The sequence below is a fragment of the Leucoraja erinacea genome, chromosome 6, assembly GCF_028641065.1.
Source record: "Leucoraja erinacea ecotype New England chromosome 6, Leri_hhj_1, whole genome shotgun sequence".
Taxonomy (NCBI): Eukaryota; Metazoa; Chordata; class Chondrichthyes; order Rajiformes; family Rajidae; genus Leucoraja; species Leucoraja erinaceus.
The window spans coordinates 48229903-48248232 of NC_073382.1; the positions used below are offsets into that span (position 1 = coordinate 48229903).

Below are 18330 nucleotides of genomic sequence, written 5' to 3' on the forward strand. Positions count from 1 at the left end.
TTGCCATATCTAATTTCATGGCCATTTGCGTCCTTAATATAAGAATAGTTTTCATTCAGCGAAAGGGCACTATAAACAATGTGGTTGCTGTGTGCTCCCCCGCAAGTTTGAAAGGGGTTCTGATTCAAGACAGTAAACTATGATCAAAGTCTGCTGTCTGTTTACCGAGCCAAACAAATGGTGGCCGTCTCTGGCTCCTTTTCTCTGAGACTTTGTGAGTACCTCTCTTTTTCCCTTTATTCTTTTCTGAAGTATGATCTTCTGAATTGTTAGTTCAAAAAGATCTTTGACTTCCAACAACTAAGATGCCATCAGGCTATCTGACTACCAGATTCTAAAATTCATGCGTACAGCACATGAAGAAGTAAAAAGTGCATGCTTAATCAATGTGTAAATATTTTGCAGGGTGCTGGGTGACATTTTGAATATCCACAGAGCTGAGGGATAAGATTTTGTTTAGTTTAGCGATTTAGCGTGGAAACAAGCCCTTTGTCGCACGATTTCCGCACCGACCAGTGATCACCCCGTACACTAGCTCTATCTTACACTCTTGGGACAATTTACAGAAGCCAAGTGACCTAAAAACCTGTACGTTTTTGGAATGTAGAAGGAAACCGGAGCCCCCGGAGAAAACTCACGGGGTCACAGAAAAAACGTGCAAACTCCAAACAGACAGCATCCGCAGTCAGGATCGAACCCAGGTCGCTGGCACTGTCAGGCAGCAACTCTACTGCTGCGCCACTGTGCCGCCCAGATGAAATACAGTTTTTTGAAAAGTTAATTACCCTGTATTTAAAAAATATTAATTTGAAAGAATTGCAATAGTTGGATTTTCTTTTAATATGCCAGGTGTTTCTATTGAACTATAATGGGTAATGTTTAGGGGCACAGTTTACCACAGACAATGGCGGATGCCTGAAACGTGCTGCCAGGGATGGTGATGGAGGCAGATATAATAGAGACATTTAAGAGGCTTTTAGATGGGCGCATGGATATGCACAGAATGCAGCGATATGGAACATGTGCAAGATTCAAGATTCAATTTAATTGTCATTTGGACCCCTTGAGGTCCAAACGAAATGCCGTTTCTGCAGCCATACATTACAAACAAATAGACTCAAGACACAACATAATTTACATAAACATCCATCACATCGCTGTGATGGAAGGCCAAAAAAACGTATCTCTCCACTGCACTCTCCCCGCCCTCCATGTCCGAGTCAAAGTCAAAGCCCCCGGCTGGCGATGGCGATTGTCCCGCGGCCATTAAAGCCACGCCAGGTGGTGCGAGGTCGCACACCGGGTCTTGGTGTTAAAGCCCCCGGCGTGCGCTCGCAGAGTCCCGCGGCCATTCCAAGCCGAGCAGGGCGGTGCTGTGAGGCCCCGCTCCAGGCGCTCTTCGACCCCGCAACTCGGGCGGGAGAAGTCGCCGTTGCGAGAGCCCTGAAAAACGGTCTCCCTCCAGGGACCCGCGGGCTCCCGGTGCTGCCGTCCGCCAGACCCGCAGTTGCAGCCTCCGAATCTCCGGAGGTCGGGCCGCAGCAGCAGCAGCGTTCCACCACCGCTCCACCCGCTCTGGACTCGGCCAGCTCCGCGATGGTGAGGTGAGTCGTCGGCACGAGAGTCCCTGGTCTTCTCCTGTTGGAGGCCGCTCCTCGTTGCAGCCCCAACGACAACGGAGACCCGACAAGAAAAGGTCGGGTCTCCCGTGCAGGGAGAGATTTAAAAGTTACCCCCTCCCTCCCCCCCCCCCCCCCCCCCCCCCCACACACACACCCCAACAAAAAATAACAAAAACTACCTAGAAACATAGACACAAAAAATAAAAAATAAAAAACGCGGACGGGCTGCAGAGGCCGCTGCTGACGAGAGTCGCGCCGCCTACCGCTGCACACAGAGGAGATTAGTTTAATTTTGCATCGTGTTTGGCATGGATAATGTGGGCCGAACGGCCTATGCTCTCAGTCCTGTTCAGATATAGGTACAACCTGTTCCTCTGATACAGGTCACATCTCCCTTTAAAATAGTCCCAGTGATCCAGGAACCTAACGCCTGCACCATCCCATCAACTACACATTCATCTGACCTATCTTTCTATTGCTCTGTTCAATATTTATTCTTCAAATACTATGCTGGAGCAGATCACTGGGTCAATATTATGTTAGTATTTGTGTGCACAGGCTTACAGTCCTATTTTCCACTTCATGTCAATGACTAGAGTTCAAAGGTGCTTTAGTGGCTGTTAAGTGCTTTAGGATATTCTAAAATTGTGAAAGGGTTCACATAAATGCAGATTCTTTATTTTGCTTGTTTAAATTAGCCTTGTCCCAGGGATTCAATATTAAAAGCTTTTCCTAATCTGAGCTGTGCAATCACAGGTAAGATCTGAGTGAGGTGGAGATACAAAAGAGTCGAGAGTGTTTTATCTTATTTGTCCTCAATTCGTACCTGCGTTTAAAAACTGCAGCTGCTGAAATCTGTTACAAAAAACAAGCAGCTGGAGGAACTCAGCAAGTCAGGCAGCATCTGTGAAGGGAAATTGGTGTTTCAGGCTGAGACCCATCCTCACATCCAGCATGAACTATCTTAATTTCCAACTGTTGATGTGACATCAACTCATTTCCATCTGCCATGATGGTCTGGATCAACTTTGAACAAAAAGCAGCACAGTAGTAGAGATGCTGCCTCACAGTATCAAACCCCAGTTCAATCCTGACCTTGGGTGCTGTCTGAATAGAGTTTGCACATTTTCCCTGTGACCGCGTGAGTTTCCTCTGTGTTATGATTTCCTTCCACATCCAAAGGCATGCAGGTTTGTAGGTTAATTGGCCTCTGTAAATTTCCCCGTCGGTAAGCTCACAAGTTATAGTAGCAATAAGGCCATGCGGCCCATCGATTCTACTCCGACATTCGATCATGGCTGTCTCCTAATCCCAATTTCCTGCCTTCATCCATAAGCCTTGACAGCTGTTCTAATCAAGAATTTGTCTATCTTTGCCTTAAATACCCACTTTTATGGCACTGTCATGGATGATCAGCCGCAATCACATTGAATGGACTCTCTCGCGCTCCTCAGCATTCCCGGAATCATTTGCCGTTTTGCGGGGACGACTGCATCTGTGGTTCCTTCCTGTTGGGGGGAGCGCCCTGGCCCGGGGCGGCCCCTGGTCCGTTCCCTCCGTAGTTATACAGGTCCTTCTGCAGTTGTACAGGGCCCAAGCCAGACCACTACTTGGAATATTGTGTGCAGTTTTGGTCTCCAAGTTTGAGGAAGGACATTCTTGCTATTGAGGGAGTGCAGCGTAGGTTCACAAGTTTAATTCCCAGGATGGCGGGACTGTCATATGCTGAGAGAATGGAGCAGTTGGGCTTGTATACCCTGGAAGGATGAGAGGGCATCTTATTGAAACATATAAGATTATTATGGGTTTGGACACGCAAGAGGCAGGAAACATGTTTCTGATGTTGGGGGAGTCGAGAACCAGGGGCCACAGTTTAAGAATGAGGGGTAAGCCATTCGAACAGAGATGAGGAAACACTTTTTGACATAGTTGAAGGCCAATTGGAGGCCAGTTCTCTGAATACTTTCAAGCTAGATAGGGCTCTTAAGGATAGAGGAGTCAGAAGGCAGGAACGGGGTGCTGATTGTGGATGATCAGCCATGATCACATTGAATGGCGGTGCTGGCTAGAAGGACCGAATGGCCGACTCCTGCACCTATTGTCTATTGTATACCAGCATCTGCAAGTCCTTGTTCCTAGTCTGTAAAATAAATGGCCACAAGCGGCATTTGTTGATTGCAGAATGGAATTTGTTAATTTTATATCCCTTTACATTGAGTCGTTAAGAAAAGAATGGGAGGGCAGCACAATGACGCAGTGGTAGAGTTGCTGCCTTGCAACACCTGAGACCCAGGTTTGATCCTGACTACGGGTGCTGCCTGTAATTTGCATGTTCGCCCTGTGCCTGTGTGGGTGCTCCGATTTTCTTCCACATCCCATAGATGTGCTGGTTTGTAGGTTAATTGGCTTCCGTAAATCAAGAGTCAAGAGTATATTTAATTGTCATTTGGACCCCTGGAGGTCCAAATGAAATGCCGTTTCTGCAGCCATACATTACACACAAATAGACCCCAGACACAACATAATTACATTTTACATAAACATCCATCACATAGCTGTGATGGAAGGCCAAATAAACTTATCTCTCCACTGCACTCTCTCCCCCCCGATGTCAGAGTCAAAGTCAAAGCCCCCGGCTGGCGATGGTGATTGTCCCGCGGCCATTAAAGCCACGCGGGGTGGTGCGAGGTCGCACACCGGGTCTTGATGTTGGAGCCCCCGGTGTGCGCTCGCAAAGTCCCGCATTCCAAGCCGCGCGGGGCGGTGATGTAGGCCCCGCTCCAGGAGCTCTTCAACCCCGCAACTCGGGCGGGAGAAGTCGCCGTTGCAGGAGCCCTGAAAAGCGGTCTCCCTCCAGGGAGCCACGGGCTCCCGGCGCCGTCGTCCGCAGACCCGCAGCAGCAGCCTTCGACTCAGCAGCGGCAGCAGCAGCGGCAGCGGCAACGCTCCTCCACCGCTCCACCCGCTCCGGTCTCGGCCAGCTCCGCGACGGTGAGGTGAGTCGGCACCTGAGTCCCCGGCTTCTTCCCGTTGGAGGCCACTCCTCGTTGCGATTCAAAAGTTTTTCCCCCCCCCCCTCCCACCCCACACACACACCCCCCCACATAAAATAACAAAAACTACATAAAAAACAGACAAAAAATAATAAAAACGCGGACAGGCTGCAGAGGCCGCTGCTGACCAGAGTCGCGCCGCCTACCATATTAAAATTGTCCCCAGTGTGTAGGGTAATATAGAATGAATGTATGGGTGATTGTTGGTCAGCACAGACTTGGTGGGCCGAAAGGCCTGTTTCCATGCTGTACCTCTAAACTGAATTAAATATAATTTTCAAAAAGTATCTAAAGGGCCTGTCCCACTTGGTGACTTTTTCAGTGACTACCGGTGTCATTGACTGATGTATCGGGGTCGCCAAAAGATTTTGGACATTTCAAAATCCAGCGGCGAAAAAAAAATGTTGGGACACTGGAGGAATTACCGCGCGTCAATACGTCATCACGCCACAACTTTTTCGGCGACCTGATATGTCAGTCAATGATGCCGGCAGTCGCCGAAAAAAATCGCCACGTTGGACAGGCCCTTAACCAGATTTAAGTGGGAATCACATTTTGTCTTTTCTGATATTAGTTTTTGCTTTTAATCTGTTGCTGTTCTCTAAAGAGTGCGTGTTATATAATTTCATATTAAAAATGCAGATTAAATACTTCTACATTTCAACTCTTAATCTGTCGTTGCCCTAGCAAGAAAGAAGAACCTGAATAAGGAAGAAAATAACCACTCATGGAGTACTTTGCACTTCATAAAGTTTTATGATGTGTAATTATTTTAGCCAGCAACAACATTAATAAAGTATTCTAGGTTAATAAGAAATGGTTTCCATAGAATAAACAGATATCTTTTTAGAAACAAAAAACTGCCGATGCTTGTTTACATCAAAGAAAGACACAAAGTGCTGGACTAACTCAGCAGATCGGGTAGCATCTCTGGAGAAAAATGATGGATGACATTTTGGGACGGGACGCTTCTTTGGACTGTTGGTTAACATTTCATGGCGTGACTCTGCTTTGAACTGCTCCACAAAAATACGTTTTTAGCTTTGAGGTTGTGTTCTGTTCTACCTCGATAAGGAGGATGAGAGTTACCTTTTGCAGATGACTGTTGTGAGTCACTGAGTTGGTCCAGTTCCAAAATGCTTTTTGTAGTTTCTTCCGGTCGAGGGGGCTAATTTGCTGAACTGTGGCATTGCATAAATGGCAGAGTCTTGATTTCCAAAGTCTTGATCGTTAGGGTGTGGTATTGTGTAGAAATGCGGGTTGGCTGAAGAGTTCCGGATGTTGCTTCCTCTTCAGTGAATTTCTCAGTGTGACTTGAATCTTGGTCTCCAAGTGTGTACATATGCAGACATCATGTACGTTGCATATTTGTTGACTGAGGTTTGTAGAGTCATACAGCATGGGAGCAGGTGCTTAAGCTCAACTTGTCTATGCCGAGAAAGATGGCATCAGAAAGATGACCCGTTTATATCAATGGTGGAGAGGGTCAAGAGCTTCAAATTCCTGGGCGTGCATATCTCTGAAGATCTCTCCTGGTCTGAGAACACTGATGCAATTATAAAGAAAGCATATCAGCGCCTCTACTTCCTGAGAAGATTACGGAGAGTCGGTATGTCAAGGAGGACTCTCACGGACTTCTATAGGTGCACAGTAGAGAGCATGCTGACCGGTTGCATTGTGGTTTGGTTAAGCAACTTGAGCGCCCAGGAGCGGAAAAGACTACAAAAAGTAGTAAATACTGTCCAGTCCATCATCTGCTCTGACCTCCCTACCATCGAGGGGATCTATTGCAGTCGCTGCCTCAAAAAGGCTGACAGCATCATCAAGGATCCACACCATCCTGGCCACTCGCGCATCTCCCCGCTGTCTTCAGGTAGAAGGTACAGGAGCCTGAAATCTGGCACATCCAGGTTTAGGAACAACTTCTTCCCCACAGCCATCAGGCTATTAAACTCAACTAAAACAAAACTCTGAACATTAATAGCCCATTGCACTTTATCTGCTTATTTATGTGTGTGTGTGTAACATCCAACTCAGTATCCCGTACCTGCCTTCTCTCCATACCCCCTGATGCCTTTAGCCACGAGGGCCACATCTAACTCTAAATATAGCCAATGAATTGGCCTCAATTACCTTCTGTGGCAGAGAATTCCAAAGATTCACCACTCTCTGTGTGAAAAATGTTTTTCTCATCTCGGTCTGTAAAGGATTTCCCCTTTATCCTTAAACTGTGACCCCTTGTCCTGGACTTCCCCAACATTGGGAACAATCTTCCTGCATCTAGCCTGTCCAACCCCTTACGAATTTTGTAAGTTTCTATAAGATCCCCCCCTCAAACTTGTGAAGAATAGGGTAAATGCAGTCTTTTTCCCAGAGTAGGGGAATCGAGAACCAGAGGACATGGGTTTAAGGTGAGGCGGGGAAATATTTAATAGGAACACGAGGGGCAATGTTTTTACACAAAGGGTGATTGGTATTTGGAATGAGCTACCATAGGAGGTAGTTGAGGCACACACTATCACGATGTTTAAAAAAACATTTGGACAGGTATATGGAAAGGAAAGGTTTAGAGGGATATGGGCCATAAGCTGGCAGGTAGGAAGGACTAGTATAGATGTGCATGTTGGTTGGCATGGACAAGTTGGGCTGAAAGGTCTGTTTTCCACGCTGCATGACTCTAGTGATTGGTGTTGGTACTTTTCTTGGTTCATCACTTTGTGACATTCCCTTGCCTATTGGTTCTCATGGTGAGTGCAACCTGGAACAAGTCTCAAGTGTTCACTCAACTCAATTTTAGCCCATCAGATGGTATTTCTGAATTTCCCCCTCCCTACGAGTCACTTTTTTTCCTCTCTCCATCTCCAACTTGTTCAAGTTCTCTACTTCTGCTCATCCCCCTCTCTTTCCCTCCTCCCCTCCTGTCTGCCCTGCATAGTTAATAGCTAGAGCTACATGGATAATCACTGCTGACATGCATTTTTCATTTTTACTATAATTGACCTAATTACTGTGGAACATGGGACTTGTGGACTAGGCTTCTGAGTTGTCTGATATTAGCTGATTTGCAGGCCTTGCTCGCACTCCGTATTGATGCTGATTGGGATTTTAGAATACTGTTGGGTTTTTTAAATGCTAAAACAATTATCTAGGTTTAATTAGGTAAAAATGTTTATACTCCTTGCCGTACAATGCAGCTTTCTATTACTATAACTCTAAACAAAATGACTGCTGTTTGGGCAAAAACGAGTTAAAATTCTGTGGCTGTTGAAAATAAAAGTGTGACCTTATCAGTTACCCAAGGAAATCTACAGTGAAAGTTTCATGTTCAGAGTGGGTGGGGGGAGGGTTAGCCTCTCTCTTGACCCTTGGATCGTTTGTCATTATCTACTTGGATCAGAGATCCTCATTGCTAAGGGCAACAAAGTGGAAAATGGCAGCCTTTGCAATCAGCTGCCATAGTAACAATCTTCCATCTTTAATAACTACATAACTTCACTGGGCACAACTTCTAACGTTTAGCTTTCAAGTTTCTAAAATCAAGATTGTGTTTAATCAGCTGCACTATGTTCCAGAATTTTATTATAAATTTGTATGTACATTTTATTTTTATAGAATACTGGCAATTTTTTTTTTTTTTAATTTATCATTTATACTGGATTTTGAAGTATTTGCCATGATTTATAGTTTTCTGAATTTAAGTTTGCTGGGTTCATGGCCTTTTTTTTGGAGGATTGCACAATCTTGTTCCAAGTTTATAGATATATTCTGTTGAACCCATAAATGAAAATGTTTATTTAAAAATGTTTTGACATTTGGCTGGCCAATGATTATGATGGCATTAATCCTGCTTTGAGGAATGTAATTAAAAAAATACCCAAATATCCAAAATTAACATCCAGTAAGTATTTTTATTTTAGCTTTCTAGAAATGAAAGGAATCAATGTTGTTATTAATATAGAAACAATCTGAACTTTTACTTCAGTTTATTATTGTCACGTGTACTGAGGTCAAGTGAAAAGCTTTTGTTGTGTACTTTTCCAGTCAACGGAAAGACTATACATGTTTACAATGAAGCCATCCACGGTGTACAGATACAGGATAAAGGGAATAACATTTAGTGCAAGATAAAGTCCGATTAAAGATGGTTCGAGTGTCTCCAAGTAGAAAATAGCTTAGATCCACTCTCCTAGTTGTTGAGAGAATGGTAGGATGGTTAGGTTATAAATAGAGCCATCTTAAAGTAGAAGTTTCTGTTGTAGAGGTCATCTGGTGGGAGGGGGAGGGGGGTGTGGAAAAGCGGTAGAGTTGCTGCCTTACAACGTCAGTGACCCGTGTTCGATCCTGACTACGGGTACTATGTGTACAGAGTTTAAAATTTACGGAGTAAAAATGAAAAAAAATGAAAGCAATAAAATGCGTTCAGATTTGTGCTTCAGTGATTGCTGTTTAGTTACATTGAAAGCATTCTGAACTTTCTGACTCATTGATGCACAGGCATCTTTTATCTGAGTCTCTGCTTTAAAATACGCTAATAATGTACTAACGCCACTTACTCAAATATTTGTGAATAGTTTTGTTGGAAATATGTTCATATATCATCTGTTCTTCAATCCTTCTTCTTCTTCTTGCGTATGGCGTGCACAGCCTAAAGTTATAGGACAACTTGTTCTATTTGATCTTATTTGATTGTGCATACCGGGTTGATTGCATTAGTCGAAACAGGGCGGACCACGAGAAGGTTGCAATCTCCTACCCCCTTCAATCCTTAAACTATCTTGTCAGCATAACACGAGTTGTTGACCATCTTCAAAGCTAATCGTTTCATCTGGAAGATGTAGTTCACATTCCAGTGATAGTGTTCCATGTTTGCTTAATATTTAAACCCACAGTTGGAAAATAATAAATTAAAGATACAATTTTAACTTAAAATGTTCTCCCTGCAATAAAATCATGCGTTTAACATATTTCATGATATATGCCATGAAATGTTTTAAGTATCACTCATATTAAATATATTCAAGTACAAGGCCAATAACTTTGCATCTAATTATTTGTGAAAAATATATTAAAAGAGTAATGGTGGTTGGAAATGGTTTGTGGCACAAAATGGGTTCATGATTGTTCATCTGTGGGTTGTTCGTGGCTCCTGACATTTGGTTTCATTTACATCTAAATACAATTACTCGGGTTGAGAAAATGTGCTTTGCATTATTTACAGAATTTTTAAGAGCCAAAACAGACACACATTTACTGTGCATTTTGCAAGTCAATCTGTTTTTTTAAACTATATTTTCCCATGTAAACGGTGGATTGTTGAGTTTGCAGCAAGTTTAGATGAGTAATTGGCTCGCTCGTTGCTTATGCGGAGTTGCTGCACTTCAAAGGATAAAACGTTTGCTCTACAGTAGCTTCAGGCAAAGGCATGTCACTCTAGCTATGGGAACCTACATTCTAATCTAAAGTGCATTATGATGCATTATAGTTAGCCACAGTCGTCCAAATTCACATATTACCATGTTGGATCAGTTCCTACAGAAACCCATAAGGAAATTTCCAAGAAAAGATGCAGTGAAATAAAGTGTTGAGGAAACTCTTTCATTTTGTTTTAAGCTGGAGCAACTCAGCGGGCCAGGCAACATCTTTGGAGAAAAAGTATAGATGGCATTTCAGACCTCTCTTCAGATCTTCTACAGGTCTGAAGAAAGGTCTCAACTCAAAACATCACCTAATCCTTTTCTAAAGAGAAGCTGCCTGGCCCACTGAGATACTACAGCTTTTTGTGTCTATCTTAGGGTAAACCGCCATCCCAGTTTAGGGTTATTATCCCAGTCGCTACTATCTACTAGTCCTGAGCTACTATCTATCTCCTGGAGACCGTATCTTTGATCTGACTTTACTGGACTTTAGCTTGCACCAGATGTTATTCAAGTGATTCCCTTCATCGTGCATCTGTACACTGTGGACCGCTCGATTGGAATGATGTATTGTCTTCCACTGACAGCATGCAAAAAAAGCTTTTCACTGTATCTCGGTAGGTGTGACAATAAACAAATCAAAACTAAACTGGAGATACAGGGCGAAAATAGGCCCCTCGGCCCCCCAGAGTCCACACCAACCAACGATTCTCCAAACACTAGAAACATAGAATTGTTTAAGAAGGAACTGTAGATGCCGGAAAATCAAAGGTACACAAAAATGCTGGAGAAACTCAGCGGGTGCAGCAGCATCTATGGAGCGAAGGAAATAGGCAACGTTTCAGGCCGAAACATTGCCTATTTCCTTCGCTCCATAAAAGCTGCTGCACCCGCTGAGTTTCTCCAGCATTTTTGTGTACACTAAAAACATAGAAAATAGTTGCAGGATTAGGCCATTCGGCCCTTCGAGCCAGCACCGCCATTCAATATGATCATGGCTGATCATCCAGAATCAGTACCCTGTTCCTGGCCTACACTGCCTTCTCTGACAGAGAATTCCACAGATTCACAACTCTGGCTGAAAAAGTTTTCCCTCATCTAAGTCCTAAATGGCCTACCCCTTATTCTTAAACTGACCCCTGGTTCTGGACTCTCCCAACAGTGGGAACATTTTTTCTGCATCTAGCATGTCCAATCCCTTAAGAATTTTATATTTTTCTATAAGACTCCCTCTCATCCTTCTAAATTCCAGTGAATATAAGCCCAGTTGATCCATTCTTTCATCATATGTCAGACCTGACATCCCGGGAATTAACCTGGTGAACCTACGCTGCACTCCCTCAATAGCAAGAATGTCCTTCCTCAAATTAGGAGACCAAAACTGCACACAATACTCCAGGTGCGGTCTCACCAGAGTCCTGTACAACAGCAGTAAGACCTCCTTGATTCTAGACTCAAATCCTCTCGCAATGATGCCATTAGCTTTCTTCACTGCCTTCTGTACCTGCATGCTTACTTTCAATGTTTAAGAAGGAACTGCAGATGCTGGAGAATCGAAGGTACACAAAAAAAACTGTGTACCTGCTTACTTTCAGTGACTGATTGATGTACAAGCACACCCAGGTCTCATTGCACCTCCCGTTTTCCTAACCTGACACCATTCAGATAATAATCTGCCTTCCTGTTCTTGCCACCAAAGTGGATAACTTCACATTTATCCACATTCTTCTGCATTGCCATGCATCTGCCCACTCACCCAACCTATCCAAGTCACCCTGCAGCCTCATAGCGTTCTCCTCGCAGCTCATACTCCCACCCGGCTTTGTGTCATCCGCAAATTTGGAGATGTTGTATTTAATTCCTTTGTATAAATCACTAATATATATTGTAAATAACTGGGGTCCCAGCACCGAGCCTTGCGCCCCCCCCCCAGTCACTGCCTGCCATTCTGAAAAGGGCCCGTTAATTCCTACTCTTTGCTTCCTGTCTGCCAACCAGTTCTCTATCCATGTCAATACCCTACCCCCAAATACCATGTGCTCTAATTTTGCACACTAATCTCTTGTGTGGGACCTTGTCAAAGGCTTTTTGAAAGTGCAGATACACCACATCCACCGGCTCTCCCTTTCCATTCTAGTTAGTACATCCTCAAATTCCAGAAGATTAGTCAAGCATGATTTCTCCTTCATAAATCTATGATGACTTTGACCGATCCTGTCACTGCTTTACAAATGCAAAATCACACGTCGTACCCACTACAGAAGATAAATAGGCACGACCGAATACTGACAATCATTTTGTTGAACACCTTTGCTCAGTCCACCTCGTCCTATGCAATCTTCGGTTGCTAAACGCAAATTGGAGGAACAGCACCTCCTATTTCGCTTGGACAGCTTACAACCCACCGGTATGATTATTGATTTATTTAACTTCAGGTAACCCTTTTTTTCCCTCGCTCTCTGTCCATCCTCCGCTCTAGTTCTCCTACTATATTCACTGTTTGTATGTGACCTTGTCACCCTACTATGAACTATTGTACAACTCCTTGATCATCGACCTTTTCACACCTTGCATGCTCTCTGTACGCTTCCAAATCTCTAGTTTCCCCCCCCCCCCCCCCCGACTCTAAGTCTGAAGAGTAGTTTGGAGTTAGTCGTCTTAAATAGCCTGATGGCTCTAGGGAAGAAACTGTTCCTGAACCTGGGCGTTACAGTTTTCAGACTCCTGTCTGGACAGATGGACTGGGCAGTGTTCACCATATTTTACAGTCATTTTACATTCAAGTTGCCGAAAAAAGGCAGTGATGCAACCAGTCAATATGATCTCTCCTGTACAGCTGTAAAAGTTCATGAGAGTCCTCCATGACATACCGAATCTCTGGAATCTTCTCAGGAAGAAGAGGCGTTGATGGGCTTTCTTTATAATTGCATCAGTGTGCTGGGTCCAGGAAAGATTTTCAGAAATATGCATGGGAAGAAAGTACAAACTCTGTACTGACATTACCCATAGTCAGGATTGAACCTGGGACTCTGGCGCTGTAAGGCAGCAACTCTACCATTGCGCCACCGTGCCGCCCTTTGCATGGTGATGGAATTGTTATCTAACCCAGCAATAATAGCATGTTTACCTTCATAACTAGAGGAGTTGAGTATAGGGCCCTAGTGAGACCACACCTGGAGTATTGTGTGCAGTTATGGTCTCCAAATTTGAGGAAGGACATTCTTGCTATTGAGGGAGTGCAGCGTAGGTTCACGAGGTTAATTTGTGGGATGACAGGACTGTCATATGTTGATAGAATGGAGCGGCTCGGCTTGTACACTCTGGAATTTAGAAGGATGAGAGGGATTCTTATTGAAACATATAGGATTATTAAGGGTTTGTTCCCGATGTTAGGGGTGTCCAGAACCAAGGGCCACAGTTTAAGAATAAGGGGCAAGCCATTTAGAACGAAGATGAAGAAAAACTTTTTCACACAGTTTGTGAATCTGTGGAATTCTCTGCCTCAGACGGCAGTGGGGGCCAATTCTCTGGATGCTTTCAAGAGTGAGTTAGATAGAGCTCTTAGAGATAGCAGAGTCAGGGGATATGGCGAGAAGGCAGGAACGGGGTACTGATTGTGGATAATCAGCCATGATCATATTGAATGGCAGTGCTGGCTCGAAGGGCCGAATGGCCTACTCCTGCACCTATTGTCTATAGCGTTTTAGATGTACTGTTGATTGTGGTTGGAGAAGAGGAACTCGGTATTGTTGTACTACAAGTTTACAAAAGCGGTTCAGTTCAAAGGTAGACCACTAACACACCACATTTTTAACATTATTTCTTATGGAATACATTAATTTCCCTTTTGCAACCATGAAGGGGTATAAGAATCATACAGCACAGAAATAGGCCCTCAGGCTCAACTTGCCCATGTTGTCCAAGATGCCCATCTACACTCGTCCCATATCCCTCTAAACATTTCCTATCCATGTTCTCCAGAGATTACTGTGCATTCAGAAAATATTCAGACCCCTTCACTTATTCCACATTTTGTTACGTTACAGCCTTATTTTTTAATGGATTAAAACATTTTTTTATCATCAATCTACACACAATACCCCAGAATGAAGAAACGAAAATAGGTGTTTAGAAATTTTTGCAGTTATTAAAAAATAAATATCTGAAATATCACATTTACATAAGTATTCAGAACCTTTGCTATGACACTCAAAATTGAGCTTAATCCTGTTTGCATTGATTATTATTGAGATGTTTCTACAACTTGATTTATATCAGGTCCCACAGTTGACAGAGCATGTCAGAGCAAAAACCAAGCCATGAAGACAAAGGAATTGTCCGTAACGTCCGAGACAGGATTGTGTCGAGACACAGATCTGGGGAAGGGTATAAAACAATTACTGCAGCATTGTAGGTCCTGAAGAGCACAGTGGCTGCCGTCATTCTTAAATGGAAGATCTTTGGAACCACCTGGCCAAAGTGAGTAATTGGGCGAGAAGGGATTTGGTCAGGGACCCAAGATCCCAATGGTCACTCTGACAGCGCTCTAGAGTTCCACTGTGGAGATGGGAGAACTTTTCAGAAAGGCAACTATATCTGCAGCACTCCACCAATCAGGCCTTTATGGTAGAGTGGCCAAACGGAAGCCACTCCTCAGTAAAAGGCACATGACAGCCTGCTTGAAGTTTGCCAAAAGGCACCTAAACAAGATTCTCTGGTCTGGTAAAACCAAGATTGAACTCTTTGTTCTGAATGCCAAGCGTCACGTCTAGTGGAAACCAGGCACCGCTCAACACCTGGCCAATACCATACCTACGGTGAAGCATGGTGGTGGCAGCATCATGCTGTGGGGATGTTTTTCAGCGGCAGGAATTGAGAGACTGGTCAGGATCGAGGGAAAGATGAACGGAGCAAAGTACAGAGAGATCCTTGATGAAAACCTGCTCCAGAGCATTCTGGACCTCAGACTGGGGAGGAGGTTCACCTTCCAACAGCACAACGACCCTAAGCACACAGCCAAGACAACGCAGGAGTGGCTTTGTGACAAGTCTGTGAATGTCCTTGAGTGACCCAGCCAGAGCCCGGACTTGAAACCGATCGAACATCTCTGGAGGGACCTGAAAATAGCTGTGTATCGACGCTCCCCATCCAACCTGACAGAACTTGAGAGGATCTGCAGAGAAGAATGGGAGAAATTACCCAAATACAGGTGTGCCAAGCTTGTAGCATAATACCCAAGAAGACTTGAGGCTGTAATCGCTGCCAAAGGTGCCTCAACAAAGTACTGAGTAAAGGGTCTGAATACTTATGTACATGTGATATTTCAGTTACTTATTTTTAATTATTTTGCAAACATTTCTAAACTCCTGATTTTGCTTTTTTATTGTGTGGTATTGTGTGTAGATTGATGATTTAAAAAAAAATGTATTTAATCCATTTTAGAATAAGGCTGTAACGTAACAAAATGTGAAAAAAGTGAAGGGGTTTGAATACTTTCTGAATGCACTCACTGTATGCCAAACTGCTGAGTTACTCCAGCACTTTGTGTCTATCTTTGGTATAAACCAACATCTGTAGTTCTTTGTGTCTACCAATTTCCTCCTCTATAAACTGCTCTAATCCTGGCTCTCAGAAGTTGCTCAAACTGGAGATTGCACTTTCAGCTACCATGGGCCTAAGTGTTCGGTTTCCCTCTCCAATTCTCTGACTTACTATTTCATTTTTTCCTTTAAGACATTCCTTAAGTAAGTAAGTTTATTGGCCAAATATTCACATACAAGGAATTTGCCTTGGTGCTCCGCCCACAAGTAACAACATGACATACAGTGAGTTACGAATGACTCAGAAAACACTAAACATTAACAATAATAATAATAAAACATTAATGATGAATACAATAATACAATACAATACCCTTTATTTGTGATTTGAACCTCACATGAGGTTCAAACGAAATTTGGTTTCTGCAGCCATACAAGAAAAGAACCTAGACACACACCAACACAATTTACACAAACATCCATCACAGTGAATCTCCTCCTCACTGTGATGGAAGGCAAAGTCTTATCTCTCCCCTGCTCTCCATTCCTCTCCCGAAGTCGAGGTCAAAGCCCCCGGCGGGCGCTAGCAAGTCCGCGGCCACTCAAAGCCACGACGGGCGATGAAAGCCCCTGCCCCGGGTCTTGGTGTTGGAGCCCCCGGCGGGCGCTAGCAAGTCTGCGGCAAATTAAAGCCGCGCCGGGCGTTGTAAGGCCCCGCTCCAGGTCACTCTCAACCCCGCAATTCGGGCGGGAGAAGTCGCCGTTGCCGGTGCCCAGCAGAGCAGTCTCCCACCGGGGACCCGCGAGCTCCCAGTGTCACCATCCACCGGAGTCGGGTCGCAGCAGCACGCTACCGCAGCTCTCCACGCTCCGAAGCTGGCCAGCTCCACAGAGGTAGGTCCGCAGCTCCACAGCTCCACAGGCTCCGTGATTTGAGCCTCCAGGTCATTCCGGTTGGAGGCCGCTCCACGGCGCTAGGCCCCAGCAGCAACGGAGACCCGACAGGGAAAAGGTCTGGTCTCCATGCAGGGAAGAGATTTGTAAGTTTCCCCCATCCACCCCCCACCCCCCACATATACACATTTAAAAACCCGCTACAAACTAAACCCTCAACAGGACAAAAAAATAAAATATACACAGACAGACTGCAGAGGCCGCTGCGACTTCGGTCGCGCCGCCCAACGACACCATTGATCAAGCATGTGTCCCAACAAAATACCAGATCAAAGGGAGGCCACTGATTTTTGGCTGTTGAGTAGAACAACTACTCGTGGATAAAAACTGTTTTTATGTCCGGCTGTGGCAGCTTTGACAGTCCGGAGTTGCCTTCCAGAGGGAAGTGATTCAAAGAGTTTGTGGCCAGGGTGAGAGGTGTCACTGATGATCTTGCCCGCTCACTTCCTGGCCCTTGCAGTGTACAGTTCATCAATGGAGGGAAGGTAGCAGCCAATAATCTTTTCTGCTGATCGGACGATTCGCTGCAGCCTCCAGGTGTCGTGCTTGGTGGCTGAACCAAACCAGGCCATGATGGAGAAGGTGAGAACAGACTCTACGATGGCCATGTAGAATTGGACCATCATTGCCTGTGGCAGATTATGCTTCCTCAGCTGCCGCAGGAAGTACATCCTCTGTTGTGCCTTTTTGACTGTGGAGTCGATAGTAGCCCCCCCCCACTTAAGGTCCTTGGAGATGATGATTCCCATGAACTTAAAAGACTCCACAGATGTGACTGTGGTGTTGATGGTGTGGGGTGAGGGGAGGGGCGGCTCTCCTGAAGTCTACAATCAGTTCCACTGTTTTAAGACCTTTGAGCTCTAGGTTGTTGCGATGGCACCAGGACGCCAGCTGTGACAACCCTACAAAGCCTACCTCCATGTCTCTCTCGTTGCTAGGAAGGAACTGCAGATGCTTGTTTAAACCGAAGATGGACACTAAATGCTGGAGTAATTGAGCGGGTCAGGCAGCATCTTTGGAGAACATGAACAAGCGACATTTTGGAACCCTTCTTCAGACCCAAAAAGGTTGCCTTTTCATGTCCTCCAGAGGTGCTGCCTCAACCCCAAGTTACTCCAGCACTTTGTGACATTTTTGTTGTAAACTAGCACGTGTGATTCCTGTGTTGACATTTAATCAACCTCAAGTAATGCGAGTAAAATTAACAATGGTAATGAAATCTGGCCTGCCTGTAACTACATGTTTAATTCATGAAATCAAAGGCTTACATCCTCACCAAGAGACTGGAGATACGTTCATCTTCTTCAAGGGTTTTGATCAGCATCATCTTCAATTTGTATCTCAGATAGGAATGGGAAACCTTCCATAAAATATGGCAAAGGAGTGCCAGAGGATAGTATGTGCTTTTGATCAGGCATCTGTCAGACTGTGAAATAACTAATTGATCCCAGCTCTCAAATCAGTGTCTTTGGAGGTCTGCTTGACAAATGGTGAAGAATGTTTTATTGATGTTTGTCCCGAAATGGAACAATTAAATTTTTACTTGCAGCAGATATGTAAACACAGTCATCACTGGAGAAAAGGAATAGGTGACGTTTCAGATCTGACTGAGAGTCCAAGGAGAGTTTAAAAAAAATATATAATATGCCTTTTGCAGTCCCTTCGATGGTGGGATGGTCAGTACCTGTGATGGACTGGGCAGTGTTCACCTCTTTTTGCAATCTTTTTTCCTGGGCATTCGAGCTAC

At 44.5% G+C, this 18330-nt stretch overlaps 1 protein-coding gene across 2 annotated transcripts in view; it reads left to right on the top strand.

Annotated features, from left to right (window-relative positions):
- The window catches only part of LOC129698087 (mitochondrial intermediate peptidase-like), a 77995-nt gene that overhangs the window by 55304 nt on the left and 4361 nt on the right, over nt 1–18330 (top strand). The gene's annotated exons all lie outside the window — the stretch shown is intronic.